Below are 14668 nucleotides of genomic sequence, written 5' to 3'. Positions count from 1 at the left end.
TGTGTTGGGCACAAGGGGAGCTCATTGAATGAATCTGCACCAAAGTTGGCGAAGCCGGACCCAATGGGCGTGAACGTTCATCTCCCGTCTCTCCCCCCCGCCTCTGCCCCCGCCAACCACACACACAAAAAAAATCCACCCAGCTCTCTCTCACTCACTCCTCCTCCTCCCCACACACACACACGCCCCAAGCCACTCGACACGAGAGTGCTCCGTTTGCTCTCGCCTCCTCTTCCCCCCCCCCACGACTACAAGAAGCTTCAGCAGCCGCGCCGCTCACAACTCGGCAGTCAGCGGCCTCTGGCAGACGCGCACTCGCAATCCTCCTCCCTTTACGCCTCCTCCTCCTCCTCTCTACACTCCACCCACGACTTAGCCTCCGTGTAATAGACAGCGCCAGCCTACAAGTTAATCGACGTATATTAAAGAGAGAGAGAAGAGAGGCGAGAAGCGGGCTTAGAGAGGAGACTTTCCAACGAGTTGAAAAGAAGAACTGCAGAGAAGCGAGAAGTGAATCCACTCCACGGGCGGCAGGTAAGCGCGACCAAGGGGCTGCTTGTGAGCACACGTGTCCTCCTTCCTTGTCTCTAAGGTGCGATGTGTATTGGGGGGTGTGTGCGCGCCTGCGTGTGCGTGAGTCACCTTAAGGGAGGGTTTATGCACAACGTGATTGTAATACGTCGTGATTATGTCACGACAACTCGGGCGCTGCCGGTGGGGTTCGCGTTGTGAATTGATGATGCACGTGCACATGGCACGGCGTTACGCCCACACACGTGTGATGCAAAATGTAGTTCGAATGGGGGGGGGTGGGGGTGGAAATAACGTTCAATTCGGAATTGTGCAAGGGAGTTCATGTAATTCATCATCACCGCGAAGTCATCCAGCAGTGGGATGTTGTGAATGAATGGTGAAATTCATTGGGAACTAGCCCGCAGCCTAAAATGTGCTTTCTGTTAGAATGTGGATTTGTTTGGACGCGAGATTGAAAAGGCGCCAATGCTGCACATCTCTATATATATATGAAGTTGTACAAGACCGCACGCAACCCAAATAGTCTGGTTGGTCGTGAGCAATGCGCGCTTTTTGATTCAAGTGCCTGGCTGTTGTTGATTTGTGGTGGAGTGGAGGGATGCCTGGGTTCGATCCCCCACCATGACTGTAATCATTGGCAAAAATGGTATCTGATCGGATGGGTCCCTTTCCCGCACCACCATTCAACAATCCGCATTGACTAGCATGGCGAAGTATGGTCAAATTACCTCCCTTAGGGGCAATCCATTTAGTAGGTACGCAAAAATCTGTCAAAACTTGACCCCTTCCCCCGTCCTCTGTACGCACGCGGACTTTTTACAGCCCCGCACCCCCTCACCTGCGTACGTACGCCTGACGAACCCCCCCCCCCCCACCCCGAATCCTATAGAACGGCCGATATTTAATCCACGCAGAAACTATCAAGAATGAATAATATTAACGTGTTTAAGCAAACAGTCCACCGCCGGCTGCATTAAAGAATTAAGTTGCGTACCTTGGTCACTTATTTTGCTGCGCTGTTTGTCTGACAGCTGAAGAAACTGAACCTTGGCTCATTTGAAGGCCAATGTAGACAAATTATTATCGAGGCTTCACACCCCCCCCCCCCGTTTCCTATGCGTACGTAACATTATCAGTCGACCCCCCATACGCAAGCGTTCGCATTTGGGTTAACCCCCCCGCTCCCCCCTCCATGCGTACAGACTAAATGTATGGCCCTTTAACTGACATTGCCCGCGAGAGAGCTTCATCCAGCAGTGGATTGACAGAAAGGGGCTGTGTGAATGCATTGTGGATGTATTGTCTATCTACACTTTGCCCCAACAGTCTGTTAAGGACATACTGGGATCTTTGTCTTGTATTTGTGTGTATGTGCTGTTCGCGTGCCTGACCCACGTGCGCGTACGTGTGTTTGGTGTCGTCCGAGTTTCGATTCCAAAATCATATTTGACTCTCAAGTCATGGCGACTTTCTTCTCGACCTGGCTCTAAAGTCGGGCTGAACGATTAATCGATTTCAAATCGAAATTTGAAACAGTTGCGATTAGCAAATCGCAAAGGCTGCGATTTTTAGCGATCTGACAAGTCCTATTACTTATTGGAATGTTTTTATTATTCATTATTATAACTTTATTTATTTAACTTAACAATTGTTACATGTTATGTTGTTCTATTTAAATTGAAGTATTTAAATAAATACATGTTGGAAGCAATTAATATATTTAGCAGTTCATATTTTGATGGTATCATGTGGAAATGCTCCATCGCATGTTTTAAATTATTACACAGTGAATTGAACTAAGCTTGACTTGAAACAAATGTAATCGCAAATCAAATTGCAATTAGATAATTTCCCCAAATCGTTCAGCCCCACTCTAAAGTGACCGCCTGGTCACTCGGGAGAGACAAAGGCGGTCGACCAGAGGATGCGGGCTTTCTACCACCAACCCAGATGCGCGCCGTGCAATTTGACCAGGGAAGTCCTCGTGGATATGGGAGTTGCTTTCGCCAATGACATCTGGGCCAGCAGCAGCAGAAGCGTCTGTCTCAGAAGGCTGACTTGCTGACGAGGTATCAACCAGGTGTAGCGTCTGCTTGGTTAAGTAAACACTTCTGGATGATATTGGTCTGGAAAGCCAAGAGGCTGAGGCTACTTAAAGCTCACCTTTATTGATAGACTGAAAACGGAGTTGTATGTCATCGGACTTAATGGGTGATCACTGACGTGGCAGGATTTGCAGGAAATGAATGCTTATCACGTGGTAAGTTCTGTGCGCCGACTATCTCTGATAGGTTTATCTACATCTGTACACATTTGCTCTGGGATTAAAAAGGCTCACCTTGGGAAGAATTTCAGTTGTTTTAGTGCCGATTATCTGTTCCGGACACTGTTCAAGGGCGTGATTCGAACAAATTACCGTCAACGTAAAGTGATATACTCTGGGTTGTGTGTGTGTGTGTATATATATACTGTGTACAAACAGTACATTAAAGATAAAGATCCCCCGTATAGCCTCTAACAGACTGTTGGAGCAAGTGCCGTGAGCGAGCACCTGTGATGACCGGCAAGGCCAAACACCACAGCCGGCCGCCTTTGTCTCCCCAGTGCCTGATGTTCACCACAACGCATCGGGTTCTCTTTTTAAGGCTGAGTCAACCTAGGAGAGGCCCATGGCCGGTTCAGACGTTCGTCACCCGACCTTGGCCGTGAGCGAGACTCGCTGTGTTCATAGTGTAGTGCGATACTCCAACGACAAAGACATATATACACGCAACACACATGCAACTCACCTCGTTCAGGGTAATACGGCTTAGGACCTAGGACGTAACATTCTAATTAGTAAGCTCTGCAGCTAATACTAGCCCATTGTGTACGCACTGAAATGCTTCCCCCCCGCCCCTTCGCAGTGTTAATTCATTTTCTGCTGTTGGGATGCATTGGTTACATGAAGTCAATTAAAAAAAAGGGAGATCCAACTTGACCTTTGAACTACTGGAGTACACCGACATAAATCAAATACCGTATTGTTGCAGTCCACCCACCTATTATTGGCTTCCTGTAACAATATTCTCAATCGGCGTTGGTTTAAACGTGCACGTATTAGACATGTTTCAACCTTCTATGTCTCACCAGCAGTCAAGTTTGTTTAATGCTGCTGAACTGCCGTATGCTATTGGCAAGAGCACTCCGTTTAAAATATCGTCTATGGGACTCCCTTCCACAGCAAAAGCAAAAATGCATACCAACTTAGGCTTTACGTGAAAAATGCGCGTGTACTCTAATAGCATATTGTGTGCGATGATGTCCATATGTACGTTGTGGTGTTGCACATTTATTCCTGCCGTCGATCGCTTAGTCACATGTTCCTGCAATAATGTCGTGGCATCTATATGATGGGGAATGGCAATGTGCGAGTATTCCTGTTCATTGGTTTTTTACCCTTCTATCTGGCAACAAAACTGACACCTTTTTGCAAGGAGTCATGTTTGCATAGACCGCAATACCTGCAGTCATAATACAAACAAAAGAACATAACTCTGATAATGTGCACTGTCCCTGAAGTTGATTGGTCCACACCCGAGACAGCTTTCCTTCGAGCCTAGTCTCATATGGGTTGGACCAGATGACGCCAAAAGGCGCACAACTCAAGGACAATGCACCATCAGAGTATGAGAGCTCGGGGCAAGCATCTACACTATGGGGACCTCATTTGCCAGTAAAAATATGATAATTGGTTCTTTACCCTTCTATCTGGCAACAAAACTGACACCTTTTTGCAAGGAGTCATGTTTGCATAGACCGCAATACCTGCAGTCATAATACAAACAAAAGAACATAACTCTGATAATGTGCACTGTCCCTGAAGTTGATTGGTCCACACCCGAGACAGCTTTCCTTCGAGCCTAGTCTCATATGGGTTGGACCAGATGACGCCAAAAGGCGCACAACTCAAGGACAATGCACCATCAGAGTATGAGAGCTCGGGGCAAGCATCTACACTATGGGGACCTCATTTGCCAGTAAAAATATGATAATTGGTTCTTTACCCTTCTATCTGGCAACAAAACTGACACCTTTTTGCAAGGAGTCATGTTTGCATAGACCGCAATACCTGCAGTCATAATACAAACAAAAGAACATAACTCTGATAATGTGCACTGTCCCTGAAGTTGATTGGTCCACACCCGAGACAGCTTTCCTTCGAGCCTAGTCTCATATGGGTTGGACCAGATGACGCCAAAAGGTGCACCAATCAACTTCAGGGACAGTGCACATTATCAGAGTTATGTTCTTTTGTTTGTATTATGACTGCAGGTATTGCGGTCTATGCAAACATGACTCCTTGCAAAAAGGTGTCAGTTTTGTTGCCAGATAGAAGGGTAAAAAACCAATTATCATATTTTTACTGGCAAATGAGGTCCCCATAGTGTATTCCTGTTCAGTTACAGTCCTTTCTCAATCCATTGCTGGATGAAAGGCCTCGTTCAGCAGTGGATTGGGGGTTGTTTCACCTGTAGGTGTTGATCATGGGGGTTGGGGGGGGGGGGTGTTGACCATACGGTGTTGGTCAGTGCGGGTTGAAGAAGGGGAGGACCAGGAATGATCCAGATATCACTCGTCGCTGACCTTCGCATCGGTCAAGTTTCAAACGCAAGTAGCTGGGTTCATACCGCAGCAGCGTCGCGAACCACCGCGCAATCCCTCCACCGTAAATGCAAACCCGTTGCGTAATCAGTTTAATTAAATTAAGTTGCATGAGTAAACATGTTGAGTTAAACTTGCGCACTTCGTAAGATTACAAAAAGTGACCTTTCTATCGTAGGGATCATCCAGTGCACACACAGAAACACATGCACACATTCAAATCACAAATCCACATTCTAACACATTGGCTTTGTTCAGATTTTTTTGACCCAAAGTTCCTAGAACTCTTTCCATGGCTATTTTTTTCTGTCCCCCCCCACCCCCCTTTGGCTACCCGTCAACCCGTAAATATGTGTGTGTATCTCCTTTGAAATGTCTCCAAAGCAAACATCCACGCACAGCCCTTGGTGTGTCTGCCTCCCGGGCAAAAAAAGAAAGAAAAAAAAACTGGAAGGAGATGGGCTAAGTTGTGTGCCGTGCATTCCTCACCAGGCGAGCGAGGCAAACTCGTGCCTGCATTCCTTTAGCCGACTGCCACCCGTGCCCTCCGTTGTGTTGTCCTATTGTGTGCAGCAGCAGCAGCAGCAGCACCACACGCTTGCTTTGCTTTCCTTATTGTCTGCCCATTGGTTGCGCTGTGCGTGTGCGATGACCATATTACTACTACTCGAGCAGCTCCGCACGGCGTGAGATCTGTGCTCGTTCGGACGCGATAATGGCTCGCAGTTGTGCAAACAACGTAAAACAATGCGTAAAAAACATGGTCCGGTAACACGCTGGGTGGGTCATCCAGGCTCTCAGAAGCCAGTCGGGAGCATGGACGACTCTGCAATCGAGCAGCTTCGTTGGTGGGGCGTTTGAGCTCCTAAGGTGTCTGGTTCTGGCTATCGGACCATGATCTCATCATCAGGACCTTTTCAATCATCCCGAGCTGTATAAGAGCTCCCTGCGATTGGATTGGAGCTTGACGCTGCATCCTGAAACTTGTCGGGCGGAAAAATCGTGTACCGGTGCTGTGCATTGCACACTGCGCGTGCAGATGATGATGATGATAATGATGATTAACAACGTGTGGTGCCGCAAAACACGAGTGAAGAACGTGGCGGACAGGGCACCCATTGCGTGGGCATGTCGCGCAAGGTCAAGGCATTCAGTGGCTCACAATGGCGTTCTCCCATAAAACAACAAGCCGTGAAACCTATAAAGGGTAGAAGTGGTGTTGTAAAGTCATTTAATGACCTTCTTAAACATGGATAATGAATACGTGGGGCATAAATCGTGACGCAAAGTTGTAACCTCATTTCCTGTTTGTTCAATGACGGCAGGAAAGATATTGGCCTCCGTGCCAAATTCAGATCGATTTTTATTATTAGGGAATGCATCATTGCCGCTTTGGTTCGATGACTATGGGGATCTACGAGTTAGACTCTGGCAATCTGATGCGACGTTACCCTTGGCATTTGCGGAGACCTCAAATATTCGGAACACTTCGACAATTGTGCACTTTTCCCACTGATGCGCGCAATGGATGCGCTTGAAAATGCCTCTCAGGTGACAGGTGATGCCCAACGGTCCACGTTTTAGTCGAATCTCGAGTTCTGCAGCTTTTATTATACGAGTGCGGGGGGGGGGGGGGTTAATTGTGATTCGTCAGTGAGGTATGCCACGATCTGTACGTGTCAGGGGCATATTTTGTTTTAATGTGTGCGCAGCAAGGACAGTCGATACTGCTGGCAGACAATGTGCTCCGCAGACAAATATGTCGTCGACATATCGTGCATCGGGCGACGCGTTTATGGGCACTCCCAGGTCTTCGGTAGACTCTTTTTCAGGACCGCCGCAGTGTTTTAGTGCGGCAGAGATGCGCTTGGTGAATTCTAAAGAACGTAATTATCTTCATATATATACACTCACACACGCGCAACCGTTTACATACGCAGCATTTTCAAAGTATGATGTGGGGGGGAGGGAGTCATGTCATTGCGAATGGGATGCTCCCCGTGCGCATTCCGTTACCCCGTTCAAAATCTGCTGATGAATAAGGCGACAATGGACTATGATGTTCATGATGAATTATCCAGTAACTAGCCAGTGTCTTGCATTTTTTTCCACGTTATATATATACAATAGCGTTCGATAAATGGAATAGCTTCTAAATGGGAAGTGTTATCACGTCTAGGTTTACCTCCGATTGCACCTTCCGGTTTTCACGGTTGGCTACGTATGGTGGGAAAGAAGTCCAACATTCGCTACATTCACAATTGTCTCATCAATAAAGAATGTGTGTGTGTCTCGTATTAATCTTTTTTTTGGCAGTAGTTTAACGCTTGAACCATTTTTTTTTACATAAATGTCACGCGTTCAAAGTTGTCACAGAAGCATGCGCGATGACTCGCGGTTGAGTAAACTAAGGCGGGGGAAGTTTGTCTTGAGAGCAATCCCCAAGCCCACTTTAAGTGTCGTGTCATTAAATGTATTGCATCGCCTTTTTATCTAAAAACGCGAAGGCGATTAATCGTACCGCTAATTAAAACAAAAACAGCGGCGTCCACTGCAGTAGCTCAACGTGCATGACTTTGACACAACAATTTAAACCTTAGCAGTGGTTGTATGTGCGTCGATTTGCATGCAGCTTACTTGCACGTGTCTCCACGTAATTGCGTTCAATGAGTTTAATAATTTCTGAAGGGCAATACAAAAACGGGCAATACAATGCGCCACTTTAACCCACAGTGCCGTGCGCCTGAATGTATGACAGTCGCAACAAAACCGCCCTACTGCGTGCACAGGAAACCCGCCTATGTAGACGTCCCCACCACCACCACCACCCAACACGAGTGCGACGTTGGCTCTTGAGCGGCAGTGATTTTATACATTCACAAGCTGTCACCGTGGGGGGGGGGGGGGCTCTTTGTTCGGCACTCTGCCACACGGTGCGAAACCCCTCGCCATTTACCTTGGGGGTCTTTTTGTTGTTGTTGTGGTGGCCATACAATGATAGGGGGGGGCCCCCAACGAACGCAGCGTCGTCGTGTTGTGTGTGTGTGTCTACCTGTGTGTGTGTCTGTGTCTACCTGTGTGTTTGTCTACCTGTGTGTGTGTGGCTACCTTTGTGTGTGTCTACCTGTGTGTGTGTACCTCTGTGTGTGTCTACCTGTGTGTGTGTGTCTATCTGTGTGTCTGTGTGTGTGTGTCTGTGTGTGTGTTGTGTCTACCTGTGTGTGTGTGTCTACCTGTGTGTGTGTGTGTCTACCTGTGTGTGTGTCTACCTGTGTGTGTGTCTACCTGTGTGTGTGTCTACCTGTGTGTGTGTCTACCTGTGCTGTGTGTGTGTCTACCTGTGTGTGTGTCTACCTGTGTGTGTGTCTACCTGTGTGTGTGTCTACCTGTGTGTGTGTCTACCTGTGTGTGTGTCTACCTGTGTGTGTGTCTGTGTGTGTGTGTCTATCTGTGTGTGTGTCTATCTGTGTGTGTGTCTACCTGTGTGTTTGTGTGTCTACCTGTCTGTGTGTGTGTGTCCTCCTTACGGTCGCAGTCGCTTGTTGCGGCGCGTGTCTCAAGTGCATCTCCGTCATTCCCATTGAGACCACTCGCAGTAGAACGTGTCTTAGAACGTGTCCAAGAGTGGGGCAGACGATTTCGTATCTCGACACAGTTCTGGCACACGGAAAATGGAAATTTCACCCTCCTCCACCCCCGACAAGAGCGTGTACTCTAGGGCTGAACAATTTGGGGAAAATATCTAATTGCGATTTTTCTGACATTGCGATTTGATTTGCGATTACATTTTTTAAAAGTCAAGCTTCAGTTCAATATTCACTGTGTAATAGATTTAAAACGTGATGGAGCATTACCACATGATACCATCAAAATATTAACTGCTCTATATATTCTAATGCAAGGATGATAACTTTAAAGATAGTAATTGCTTCCAACATGTATTTATTAAAAAAAAAATTTGAAATAGAACAATCAAACATAGAACAATTGTTAAGTTAAATAAATAAAGTTAAAATAAAATAAATAACACATTCCAATAATAAAGTAATATGACTTTTAAAATCTCACAATCGAAGCCTTTGCGATTTGCTAATCACATTTTTCAAATTGCGATTTCGATTTGAAATCGATTAATTATTCAGCCCGAGTGTACGCCTAATGGAATTACCTTTGCACAAATCAATATTTTTGCTGATCCCGTAACAAACTCCTCCACTGCTCATTGTAAACGCTGAGCAGTGTGGTTGCGTGTGTCTTCTTTTTACGTAACTGTTATTTTTACCTGCAATGTATTTGAACGGGGATACACGTGAACGTGTAAGTTTGGCGTACGTATTAACGTTTGACTGATATTCATGGGAATGTCATAACAACGTTGATTTTCTAAAAGACTCGACCAAAAGTATGAACAACACCCAATACACCGCTCAAGCCCTGCCTTGATACGTTGAGCGTACCCGAATACAGGTTTTACAAGAAGCACAATCACACATTGCCTTTTGAAGGCCATGTAATTAATGAGTTACTACTTGCTGAACAATTTCAATTAGTAGTATCTCATGGTACGCCTGACAGGGTACATCAGGGAAGGCTGTACCACCTGAAACCGCTTCAACTCCACCACACAACTTATTTGTTTGACTTTTAGAGCAGAAATTGAAACGTTGAATAGAGATTACAACATTTCCGTGTCGGGCGGCCGTCCATTGCACTTGCGAACCCGGCAAACCAAAGTTCGATCCCAGACCATAGCGAACTTCGCCGGTGTTGAATGAAGTTCTTTGCATCCCCTGTCGATTATATGGCGTTTCTTTGACCATATTTCACCACACAAGTCATTGCGGATTGGTTGAGGGTGAGAGGATCCAGGAACATGTCAGATATCACTTTGGGAATAAAATTACCCTCCGCTTGGAATGGAGCCAAGATTTATATTGTTGAAGCATCTCGTCACTTCGCAAAGTTAATATTTACAGTAAATGTGTTTTGGGGCGCATGCACCAATACGCATGCATCAGCATTGCTGATGAGTGAGGTTCATATGGGTTATATTCTTATTCTCGGGTCTTTCGGTAAAGCCACGTAGATGGATCAAATAATAAAAAATAATAAAAAATAATAACAATCACGACGTTTCGATCGCAACACAAGCGCTGATAAGGTAATGAGTTATGAGTGTAAAGGTGTCTGTTCAGAAAAGTGAGCGACTCGATCAGATGAGCCTTCTTGTCTCGAAGTTTGTTGAAAGATCTAATAGTTGCGTGGGAACCCTCCCCATAGAGGCGGTTACATCTTGAGTCATATGGGTCATGTTGGGTAAACGGAAAATCTTAAAATCTTAAAATCTTACAAAAATGCCCTAAATTACTTGACAGCATCGCTCGGACATCGAGCGCTTTGTACGCTGAACACACCGTAGCATTACTCAGAAGAATACATATTTTAAAACATAGTTTCCTGAAGTTCATTATTCTCTTGTTCTTAAATATCTTGCTCTGAGTTCCTGTTGTGATTATTTATAGAAAGCTCATTGTCAAATGGTTTTTCCACTTGATATTATCTGTCTCTTTCATGGTTTTTAAAGAACTATTTTGTTGCCTATCAAAGACCCCCTCTGTTCTCTGTGTACAGACTCAGCTCATCGAATCTCTGCATGATTGTAAGATGTTGTTGTATCTTTCTCAAACCTTGAGTAATCTTACAAAAAGTAATCTCATTTCCTTTCCCCCGTATCTGCCCAAGTGAATCAACGTCCTATTGTAAAACGTTGCGGGCACAAGTTGACACAGTATTCTTAACCTACGACCAAGTCTGAATCCATAGTCTAATCATTGTCACCACTTACTTTTACAATGCATTTAAATTTACAGATGGTACACCAAGATACATTTTACGTGTCTCCGTCTAGGGCCCGATTTTCCTGTGTTGACATTTATGATATGAATGCTCACTTTGATATGCACTGTGCCCTGCAGTACACAGTTTATATATAGTTTTTCTGCAGCACTTTGGGCTAGTAAGAGGGTTTTGCAACATTAAAGCTGGCGATGTGCATATGAAGATATTCTTAGGTTTTTTCGGTAAAGTCACGTAGGTAAAAACATAACTTTTTAATGTTTTTACCTACGTGACTTTACCGAAAGAACCTAAGAATATGAATCATTGCAGTCACGAAAGCTTCAAATCTAGAATGCATATGAAGACATGAACTTGGCGATTTACTGTGGCAAAGCCCTCTTAAATTGCCTTCATGTGTTTCCCCTATTGCGCAGCACGTTAAGTTTATAATTTAGCAAATAGTGACGTTGGTTTGACCTCCCGTGCACCCGGCTTGATAATGATAGTTAACCAACAACGACAACAACAATAATCACGACCGTGCGTTTGCAGCAGTGCACAAGCGAAGACAGCAGGACTCAACGCGTTGGTTCTGAACACTGGGTCTAAAAAATGTAGTTTGATAATTGGTGATGGCTCTCTTTGCTATGAAGATGGGTCAATGAAGGGCCATCGCTATGAAGAAGGTACATTGGCCGAAACGTCCCCTATCATATCTTTTGAGGAAGTGGTATTGACGAACGCGAGTTGTTGAAAACCACATTGTTAGGTTGACAGATATTGGACAGGGTGGTACAGCCTTGGATTAGTCGATCACTGATAGATCATACGCATGCAACATTCGCATGCAGACATTGAGATCGGAGGTGGTACAGCAAGTAGGCTTTCCGACTGATATGTTTAGAGTTTGTGTGTCGCCTTGTGTTACGAGTGGCTTTCCCACTTGCAAAAGTACTCAAACATTTAATTTGCAAAACATAACGAGGCAGGATCCTCATTTAAGGCTCTTGTTGTGTGCATCTTTAATACACAAACGATAATAATAAATAAATAAAACCTTCGATCTGTTTGGCATGTGGAAGGAAACCAAAGCACCTGGAGAAATTTCGATTTAAAGCTTTCGTGACTGCAGGGATTCATCTTCTTGGTTCTTTCGGTAAAGTCACGTAGAAGGGAAATAATAAAATAATAAAAATAAAACATAATAAAATACAATTCTCACTGAGAATTGTATTTTATTATATTCTCACTGAGAATTGTATTTTATTGTTTTATTTTTATAATTTTATTATTTCCCTTCTACGTGACTTCACCTGGAGAAACTCCACACATGATGGGATAACACGAACAACTCCATACAGATGGATTCAGTGTTACTGTACTGCCAAATTCTGGTCCAAGCCTACAACACCTCGTGGCGTTTCCAGGAAGCCCCTCGTCGTAGTGCTAACCAGGCTTAGCATGACTCGGCGTCTGAGATCTGTCTAGAAGGGCACATTCAGGGTGAATTAATCATAGCCAAATGAAGTAAGGCAAGTCATTCCCAGCAGTTACATATTCACTTTGTCCCTATGTACAGTATTGTATATACATATACGTTTGACCATTTTCCCTAACTTGCCTCCGTTTGTAGATTCGCAATGTTTTCGCAAGCCAGTGCTTATTTCTTCAACGTTTAAATCGCACCGTAATCTACGTGGGATATTTTACGTGCGCAAGGAAAGCTCGCCGTGGTGTAGAGCAGCCAAAAAAAATGAAGTCATAATCCAGACCGTGAACCTGGCTCGTCTCATTCGTGCCCAGAACCCCAGCGAGAGTACAGGGAAGAAACGGCTGTGTGTGGTGTGCAAAGCCTGCAGTGATTATGTATGTATGTTGAACTTATTTTGCACCGCACGTAGCCACCGTGCTAATCGTACGCCTCTTGGTGTGGCGGACAAAGTCGAAAGTCAACAGTAGTCAGTGGGCATTTGCAGTAACGTACAGCAATGGCATCTTAAGCAGAATAGCGTTTTTACGTGGCAAATTATCGTAGCTTTGTAGTGCAAGCAGCAAGACTGCAATACATAGATTTGTAAAAAAAAAACAATAATATTTCGCACGTAATAAAAATGGCACACACTTTCAAAAGGTACATTTTTATTTGAAATAATGTTTTTGCTGTTGTAGTTATGTTAATTATTTACCTATAAAAGCCTCGGTGAGAGATTATCCTCTTTTCTTGAAGGCTTCTGCATTGCGATGTTTGGTCGGTTAAATGTGTGTTGGCTTGTGGGACGACACTGGAGTGGAGCACCCGTACACACAAGAGGGTTAACAACACTCGGGACTGACACCTAATGGTCACCTTGCAGCCCAAATCCTGCACACAACAGGCAAACTCCTGGTGTGATAAAACAAAAAATATCCTGAAGCAGAAGCTCAGTGCTCGATACAGCAGTCACGTTTGCAAATGTGACGTGTAACTTTGATCCTTACCTGCCGTGTGTATCCATAGTTCGATGGTAATGTGACTTTGTATTGAGTGTTATCCTGGTGTGGTCTGAGACTGCTTGGTTGTTTTTGCTGTCTTGCCCAAGCTTGATACATCATAATTATATTATTAATGTATATTATTGTATTTATATTTAGTTAGTTGTGAACCTTTTATCTATTTTGCACTCCTATCGTTGTTGTTGTTGTTATTATTGTTGTTGTTATTGTTGTATTGTGTTGCCGTTGTAACTTGCTGACCGACCCATACTGGAGATCTGTGAAAAATGAGCTTCATAACTCATTGTATTCCTCTTTGCAGTCTTAATAAAGATTCTGATTCCATGCTGACATATTCTGTACTCGGTAGGATCAATGAACCCTGCTCGGCTTTCAAGATCCAATGAGATAGATGTAGATTGATCTGTGATTTAACCAGGCGCTTCATCCTACAGATTCATAGTAATTCTGAAGACACAATTAAATGTTTATACGATACCATGTTTAATACTGTGGATGTTTAAACATTGCAGTTGCTATGCTTATGCATTGTAGATATTTTATGGGTCTGCAAGGTCGTTTTCTCTTCTATGACATGCATGCTTCTCTATTCGTGGTGCCTTATTTATATGTCTGGGGACTATCAGGAACAAGCAAACACTTTGCCTTATATTTAATGAAGTTACAATTAATTCATGATCAAGGATAATCCTCCTTAAATTCTCAACGCTACCTCCCACCATGAATCGTATATTTCTCTGCACACGGCTCTGAGCATATTATCATTATTCATTGAGGACATCAGATTTTTTGGGAAAAAAACACTTTATTTTGCCCACGCATAAAACATTACGTCCTCATTCAAATAAATAAGCAACACGTGTTTTTGATTAGCTGCACGGCCAAAGGATCGAGTTTTTTTTTGGCAAACCACGTTGTTACGAGAATTTACCCGCTAATGCTCGTAACAACTCTGCCTACGTTTCTTTCTGTGTTGCCACTTCGATTTAAACGCCCAAGAGAGGAATATAAAAAAAAGAGTTTGCATGAATCAATTTGTTTGTTTTGTTTCCATAACACAGGGCTAACATTCAAAGGTCTGGCTTGCTCGGGGCAATGTAAAAATTGTGGCCGGGACAATGAATCGCGAAGCCACATGACCAGTGTGGACATGTAATAC

The 14668-nt window shown here is 44.2% G+C and overlaps 1 protein-coding gene across 4 annotated transcripts in view; it reads left to right on the top strand.

Annotated features, from left to right (window-relative positions):
* Positions 1–205: 205 nt before the first annotated feature.
* Positions 206–14668, top strand: part of LOC133344246 (extracellular sulfatase Sulf-1-like) — a 173126-nt gene continuing 158663 nt past the window's right edge. For all 4 annotated transcript variants that reach the window (XM_061554319.1, XM_061554315.1, XM_061554317.1 and 1 more), the window contains exon 1: positions 206–534. The gene's annotated coding sequence lies outside the window, so the exon portion shown is untranslated. The remainder of the gene's footprint in view (positions 535–14668) is intronic.

Source organism: Lethenteron reissneri, chromosome 19 (assembly GCF_015708825.2).
Source record: "Lethenteron reissneri isolate LAM-NWPU_2019-01 chromosome 19, ASM1570882v1, whole genome shotgun sequence".
NCBI classification, from domain to species: Eukaryota; Metazoa; Chordata; class Hyperoartia; order Petromyzontiformes; family Petromyzontidae; genus Lethenteron; species Lethenteron reissneri.
This window is presented reverse-complemented; position numbering and strand designations above follow the sequence as displayed.